The sequence below is a fragment of the Salmo salar genome, chromosome 21 (genome assembly GCF_965601325.2).
Source record: "Salmo salar chromosome 21, fSalSal1, whole genome shotgun sequence".
Classification (NCBI taxonomy): Eukaryota; Metazoa; Chordata; class Actinopteri; order Salmoniformes; family Salmonidae; genus Salmo; species Salmo salar.
The window spans coordinates 30,227,531-30,236,756 of NC_138311.1; positions in this window are offsets into that span (position 1 = coordinate 30,227,531).

The following is a 9,226-nucleotide window of genomic DNA, read 5'->3' on the forward strand; positions in this document are numbered from 1 at the left end:
GATTCAGCACTTCAGCTAGAGCTAACTTGAAATCAAGAGGGCTGACCAAATATTTTGGTTTGGCATGGTATACCTGAGCACTGTTTGGCAGTGTTTACACTATAAATAAACCATTATGAAAATACAGCTGAATATCCCTATTGAAAACACTCCAATATATCTGCCTAACCCTAGGATTTCTCTTAAAAATAAGTTGTGGTGTAAATGTAAACGATAGACAGCTTTGAGTAGTAATCTCTGTGTTTTTAAAGGAAAAAAAACTAAGGATTTAGTGGATGGCTGTCGACCCACAGCATTCAGTCACAGATTAGATAGTGATGTGATGGAATGTAGGCTACTCCTGCCGTTAGGACCAAGTCCTTATAATGTCTTCCACCCAATATTTCCAAAACAAGCACTCACACACTGTGGGGTGAAACAATTACACAATTTCACTCTACAGTGGAGTGAAATATAATGAAATGCTGTGTGGTGTAAACATAATTGCAATATTTCCTGGGGTGCCTTTTCTTTTTGAGTGAATTGTAGAGTTACCACCCATGAGAGTATTTGTTAGTGACACAGACATGGTTGTTGAATTATTCCCTTTAAAAAAGCTGTGGCGTTCACCAATTGAGTTGCTAGGCAAATGTTATCATTCAAATAAAAAACTATGACAATATACATTGTGATGCCTTCAGAAAGTATTCACACCCCTTGATATTTTCCACATTTTGTTGTGTTACAGACTGAATTTAAAATTGATTAAATTTACATTTTTGGACGCTAGCATACACGCGATACCCCATAACGTCAAAGTTGAATTATGTTTTTAGAAATTTTTACAAATGAAGTACAATTGAAAAGCTGAAACGTCTTGAGTCAATAAGTATTCAACCCCTTTAATATATCAAGCCTACAGTGCATTTGGAAAGTATTCAGACCCCTTCCCTTTTACCACATTTTGTTATGTTACAGAAATACCTTGTTTACATAAGTATTGAAACCCTTTGCTATGAGACTTGAAATTGAGCTCAGGTTCATCCTGTTTCCATTGATCATTCTTGAGATGTTTCTACCTGCATTAAAGGTCTCCACAAACACAGTGGCCTCCTGTTTTTGCTTTATCATTATGGGGTATTGTGTGTAGATTGATGAAGGGAAAAAACAATTTAATCCATTTAAGAATAAGGCTGTAATGTAACAAAATGTGGAAAAAGTCAAGGGTCTGAATACTTTCCGAATGCACTGTAAAAAAGTTAAGCAGTAAAAATGTGCTTAACAAGCCACATAATAAGTTGCATGGACTCTGTGTGCAATAATTGTGTTTAACATGATTTTTGAATGACTACCTCATCTCTGTACCTCACACATATAATTATCTGTAAGGTCCTCAGTCGAGCAGTGAATTCCAAACAAAGACTCGCCACAAAGACCAGGGAGGTTTTCCAATGCTTGCTCGCAAAGAAGAGCACCTATTGGTAGATGCGTAAAAAAAAGCAGACATTGAATAACCGTTTCAGCATGGTGAAGTTATTAATTACACTTTGGATGGTGTACTAATACACCCAGTCACTACAAAGATACAGGCATCTAGGAAGGAAACTGCTCAGGCATTTCACCATGAGGCCAATGGTAGCTTTAAAACCGTTACAGAGTTTAATGGCTGTGATAGGAGAAAACTGAGGATGGATCAACAACATTGTAGTTACTCCACGATACTAACCTAATTGGCAGAGTGAAAGGAAGGAAGCCTGTACAGAATACAAATATTGCAAAACATGCATCCAGTTTGCAACAAGGCACTAAAGTAATACTTAATGTTGCAAAGAAATTTACTTTTTGTTCTGAATACAAAGTGGACAAGTCCAATACAACACGTTACTGAGTACCACTCTCCATATTTTCAAGCATAGGGGTGGATGCATCATGTTATGGGTATGCTTTTAATAGTTAAGGACTGGGGATTTTTTCCAGGATAAAAATAAACAGAATGGAGCTAACACAGGCAAAATCATAGAGGAAAACCTGGTTTATTCAGCTTTCCACCAGACATTGGGAGATTAATTCACCTTTCAGCAGGACAATAACCTAAAAAACAAGGCCAAATCTACACTGGAGTTGCTTACCAAGAAGACAGTGAATGTTCCTGAGTGGCTGACTTACAGTTTTAACTTAAATCGACTTGAAAATCTATGGCAAGACCTGAAAATGGTTGTCAACAACCAATTTGAAAGAGCTTGTAGAATTTTGTAAAGAATAATGGGCAAGTGTTGCACAATCCTGGTGTGGAACACTTTTAAAGACTTACCCAGAAAAACTTACAACTGTAATCACTACCAAAGGTGCTTCTACAAAATATTGACTTAAGGATGTTAACGCTTAAGTAAATTAGATATTTCTGTATTTCATTTGCAATACATTTGCAAACATTTCTAAAATCATGTTTTCACTTTGTCATTATGGGGTATTGTTTGTAGATCGGTGAGAAAAAAAATCCAGGCTGTAACACAACAAAATGTGGAAGAATTCAAGGGACATGAATACTTTCTGAAGGCACTGTATATCATAAGGCCTTACTTTGATGGCCTAGTTTTATCTTAATTCAGTAGTGTTAGGAAACTCCTGGTTTACAGGCCACATCAGGGCTACAAGTCACATTATGCTGGCTTGCAAAGTAATGTGTAATTCTTATTGGAATCAAGACAGAGTTAGGACATCCAACAATTGGAAGTCTTATTCACCCACAACATTCAGAATGACATTCAGGATAATGGAAATTGATAAAGGAGACTACCTAAACCATTTAAAACTGGAACAACCATTTCAGTAATGGGCTCAATAAATCTAACTAACTGATTGGATTAGTTTAGAGAAATGTGTTATTTATCTTTGTGTAGGATAAGATTAATGAATGTACATGCAAAACACAGATATTAAAAACAATTGTAAAAAATCAACACGCAGTAGAGCATGCTGGGAAATATGATAACGATGACTGTGGTTTTGATGGGACTGTTTTCACACTCCACAGTGTAAAACAATAACTCTGGTTATTAATACCAACACTGGGAGTTATTTTACACCACTGAGTGTTAATTTCACTCTTACAGAGGGAATTTAACTCCTCAATCAACACTAGAAATGTAACACTGGCCAATTTTCTGTGTTCATGTAGAACTAGGTGCATACAAAGAACCTATGATCCAAGAATTACACATCCTACCTCATAAATAAGGGTCTCTGTTGTAATAATTTGTCTGTTTGTTATCCACTGTGTCCTGTATGTGCATCTATCTAGCATCAAAACTACACAGACTTGCAATTTAGAGACAGAGTATGTCTTTGACGTGTCATCAGAGTTTGTGCCCTGTGTCGTTAAAGGTGAGACCAGCGTTGACAGGTATAGGTGTCCTGATATGAGGTACTCTGATCAGAGAAATAGCAGTCTCCATGGAAACAGGGGAACTGCTAGATTCCCTACTGGTGTCATCCCATAATTTGCCATCCAGCTTTTGTATGACTGATGATGAGTATTCAGAACAGACTGTATTCCTTTAGATTAGTTCAATAGCAATCATTACAGTAATAGCATGAGTCCAGTCATTAGTAATTCCAATTTAGACTACATTGTTTTGATGTTTTGATCTTTTAATGAACTTGAATTGAATCCTCATGGCGAGCATGAACAAGGTTAGTTAGGGAGAAACCCTGTGCTGGTTTCGCTTTAGGGAGAGAAATTTGTTCACATATTTCTTCTGACGTTCACATATTTTCACAGTGCATCCAGAAAGTAAATAAATTATTAATTTGTTTTCTTTTGGTGCATCTCTCTCGGGCTTCGCATGAGTTTGCCAGTGTTACAGAGCAGGGTGTGTGAGAGTAGTGTGTCTTCACACACAACTAAGGCGCACATGCACACCACAGGGTGCTGCTGAGGGGAGGACGGCTCATGATAATAGCTGGAATCAAGTGAAGGGAGTGGTATAAAACACATGTAAACCATGTGTTTGATGCATTTGATGTCATTCCATTTATTCCATTGCAGCCATTACAATGAGCCCATCTTCCCAAATGAAGGTGCCACCAGCCACCTGTGACACACACACACACACACACACATTATGTCCCTCTTCAACCTCACACACAAAGACAGGAACTAATTTTCCCCCTTACAAGTCTTTAACGCCACTGGAACATTCACACACCCCCCATACCTGAACATAGGTCTGTTATCTCACCATGAATACTGTCATCTGATTATCAGAGCCTCAGAGGCGTTGTAACTACTTCTGCATTGTCAGTGGTCTGACTGGACATGGGCTGCTCAGAGAGCCAGATCACTAGTATGTCCACTCACCATACACATGGTTAAAGAAAAACCCATTACTCACAGCCTCACAGCCCTGACCACTCTGTCCTCTGTGGCATCACCGTACCCTAGTCCCACACAAACATACAAAACAACACAAGCACAGTAAGATACTTCATTCCGACAAAGAGAGTGAATTCAATAAATGTCACAGCGATAGAGAGAAAGGGGAAGAAGGGAAGAGAGAGAAAAATAGATGAAGACAGAATAGAAAAAGAGCTTAATATTTCATTGTTGAACTAAAGTTATGTTGTAGCTGGGAGTTAAGCTGAATTAAGCATGAGCTCCAGCGAGGCTTCGAGGGGAGGGGCTGTAATATACATCAGGCCTTCCCATTGACTGTACATGTAAAATGATTGTCTACTATGATTTGATGATATGATCTAATCTACACATATCTACGTATAATTACATGAACTACAGTACATTACAAACAGTACCAGTCAAAAGTTTGGACACACCTACTCATTCCAGGGTTTTTCTTTACTTTTACTATTTTCTACATTGTAGAATAATAGTGAAGACATCAAAACTATGAAATAGCACATATGGAATCATTTAGTAACCAAAAAGTGTTAAACAAATCTAAATATATTTTATATTTGAGATTCTTCAAATAGCCACCCTTTGCCTTGATGACAGCTTTGCACACTCTTGGCATTCTCTCAAACATCTTCATGAGGTAGTCACCTGGAATGCATTTCAATTAACAGGTGTGCCTTGTTAAAAGTGAATTGGTGGAATTTATTTCCTTCTTAATGTGTTTGAGCCAATCACTCCATATTATGGCAAGAACAGCTCAAATAAGCAAAGAGAAACGACAGTCCATCATTACTTTAAGACATGAAGGTCAGTAAATCCTGAACATTTTTAGAATTTTGAAAGTTTCTTCAAGTGCATTCGCAAAAACCATCAAGCGCTATGATGAAACTGGCTCTCATGAGGTCCGCCACAGGAAAGGAAGACCCAGAGTTACCTCTGTTGCAGAGGACAATTCATTGGAGTTACCAGCCTCAGAAATTGCAGCCCAAATAAATGCTTCACAGAGTTCAAGTAACAGACATCTCAACATCAACTGTTCAAAAGAGACTACGAGAATCAGGCCTTCATGGTCGAATCGCTGCAAAGAAACCACTACTAAAGGACGCCAATAAGAAGAAGAGACCTGCTTGGGACAAGAAACACGAGCAATGGACATTAAACCGGTGGAAATCTGTCCTTCGGTCTGATGATCCCAAATATGCGATTTTTGGTTCCAACCGCATTGTCTATGTGCGATGCAGAGTAGGTGAATGGATGATCTCCGCATGTGTGGTTCCCACGTGAAGCATGGAGGAGGAGGTGTGATGCTGTGGGGGTGCTTTGCTGGTGACACTGTCAGTGATTTTTTTTTTTTCAAATTCAAGGCACACTTAACCAGCATGGCTACCACAGCATTCTGCAGCGATACGCCATCCCATCTGGTTTGTGCTTAGTGGGACTATAATTATTTTTCAACAGGGAAATGACCCAACACACACCTCCAGGCTGTGTTAGGGCTATTTGACCAAGAAGGAGAGTGATGGAGTGCTGCATCAGATGACCTGGTCTCGGCAATCCCCCGACCTCAACCCAATTGAGGTGGTTTGGGATTAGTTGGACCGCAGAGTGAAGGAAAAGCAGCCAACAACTGCTGAGCATATTTGAGAATTCCTTCAAGACTGTTGGAAAAGCATTCCAGGTGAAGCTGGTTGAGAGAATGCCAAGAGTGTGCAAAGCTGTCATGAAGGCAAAGGGTGGCTACTTTGAAGAATCTCCAATATATTTTTATTTGTTTAACACTTTTTTCATTACCACATGATTCCATATGTGTTATTTCATCATTTTGATGTCTTCACTATTATTCTACAATGCAGAAAATAAAGAAAAACCCTTGAATGAGTATGTGTGTCCAAACCTTTGACTAGTGCTGTAGATTTCACTATATATTCCCATTCCATCATGGCTAATCTGCCATAGACAAATATACAAAGGCATGACAGTTATATTATCTACTCTGTGCATATCTACAATGACATTTACATGAACTACATCATTTACACCATCTATTCCCATATCCTTACTGCTAATTCAGCCCTAGATATAGAGATAGGCATGGCACTCAGATGGGAAAAGTAACGAGGCCTGGTTTTCTAATGAGCTCGGTGTGGGAGTGAGTGAACATCTATGACAATTCATGTAGCCTCAGATACCGTACCAGAAGGAGAGTGATCTCTCCTGCCGACCGACATCGAGGGTCACCAACAGCCAAGCTGCCATCTTCATTTGGACAACGAAATAACAGAACAATCCGTTTAATTTACATTACATTTACATTTACATACGTTTCCCATGCCACCCTGCTCTACACAGGGCCTGGTGATTATATGCTGCTTCAGATGATAGCCTGTGATTAAACGCAGCTAAAGCTGGTCAAGTCAAGGATGTAATTTTCCTATTCTGTCAGATAGAGCCTGTTATAGTCAAGATGTTCTCACAGTATAGGTAAGAGGCAGAATGTTCTGTTGCCTTCTGTTGCATGGACGCTCGCAGGTACACACACACACACACACACACACACACACACACACACACACACACACACACACACACACACACACACACACACACACACACACACACACACACACACACACACACACACACACACACACACACACACACACACACACACACACAACGTGTGCAGGCTAGCAACTTGATTTAACATTGAATTACCCTACAAGCACATACAGCCGTACACTTACACACACACCCTCAAACACACACAGGTACGTACACACTCTTACACTGACACCCACACAGCTTGATTTAACATTGCGTTAGCCCGCCAGGAGCTCAAATCGCTACATTTTCCTGCAGATCAATTATTCATTAGAGAGGCTCTTAATGCAAAGTATTAATATATGACTGTCTGAGCATCACTTCTTTTAGACCGGCTATCAATCTCTCTACCCTTTCTTTCTCTTCCCCCATCTCTTCCTTCTCCTATATCTCTCAATCACTCAATCTCTCTCCCTTTCAGTATTTATCCCCTTTTCCTCACATACAATGCATTTGGAAAGTATACAGACACCTTCACTTTTTCCACATTTTGTTACGTTACAGCCATATTCTTAAATGGATTAAATAAATCCTCATCAATCTACACACAATACCCCCATAATGACAAAGCAAAAACAGAAATAGCAAAGGGTATTCCGACCCTTGGCTATTAGACTCAAAATGAGATAGCCATTATCTGGCACTCCCTTAGGTTCCTCCTGTTTCCTTTGATCATACATGAGATGTTTTTACAACTTGATTAAATGTATTGTAATGTTTTTAAAATTGTATAACTGCCTTAATTCTGCCAGACCCCAGGAAGAGTAGCTGCTGCCTTGGCAGCAGCTAATGGGGATCCATAATAAATACAAATACAAAACCCGATCAAACATTTCTGGAGAGACCTGAAAATAGCTGTGCAGTGACGCTCCCCATCCAACCTGACAGAGCTTGAGAGGATCTGCAGAGAAGAGTCTCCAAATACAGCTGTACCAAGCTTGTAGTGTCTTACCCAAGAAGACTCAAGAATGTAATCACTGCCAAAGGTGCTTCAACAAAGTACTGAGTAAAGGGTCTGTATACTTATGCAAATGCGTTATTTCAGTTTTTTAATTTGATTTACATTTGCAAAAATTTCTAATAACCAGTTTTTGCTTTGCCATTATGGGATATTGTGTGTAGATTGATGAGGGAAAAAAACTATTTTATCCATCTAAGAATAATGCTGTAACAAAATGTGGAAAAAGTCAAGGGGTCTGACTACTTTCCGAATGCACTGTAAACACACACACGCACACACGCATACACGCACACACACACACACACACACACACACACACACACACACACACACACACACACACACACACACACACACACACACACACACACACACACACACACACACACACACACACACACGCGTCATTCATTTTTCATTTCCACTTGTATGCCAAGAATCAGAGACATAATTACGGGATACAAGATGATTGTGCATGTGTATATGTGTGAGAACTGAGTGTGTGTGCGTGTTTAATGCGTGTCTGTTCTCTCCCAGCTGCGGTGGAGCATAGCCCCTATAAAGCTGTTGCCACCTGGGTCTGGTTCAGTGGGGGGTCCTCAGAGGAGCAAGGGGAGGACCATCCTCCTCAGTGAATTTCATAAAAATAAAAATAGTGAAAATGTTGTTTTTTTAACCCTTTTTAGATTAAACTATACTAAATATATTAATGTCACCAAATAATTGATTTATACACACTGTTTTGCAATGAAGGTCTACAATAGCCTCAACAGCACTCTGTAGGGCAGTACCATGGTGTAGTCGGAGGACAGCTAGTTTCCGCCCCCCACGGTACATTGAATTCAAGACAAAACCTTGGAGGCTCATGGTTCTCACCCCCTTCCATAGAATTACACAGTAATTATGACAACTTCCGGAGGACGTCCTTCAACCTATCAGAGCTCTTGCAAGCATGAACTGACATGTTTTCCACCCAATCAAAGGATCGGAGAAGGACTCTGGTACTGAAAATATAAGCTAGCTAGCACTGCAGTGCATAAAATGTGGTGAGTAGTTTACTCAAAGAGAGAGAAAGACAATAGTTGACCAGTTTTGAACAAATTAATTTCTTTTAAAAAATGAAGGAAAAGCAAGAGAGAGAGAGAGAGAGAGAGACAGTGCTAGCTATATTTAGTTGTATTTCTTCACACTCAAACAGCTTTCTCAAACAGAGAGGGATGCAATGTGAGCTAGCTGGCTATGGCTATCCAACACTTGAACTCTTCTAAGTC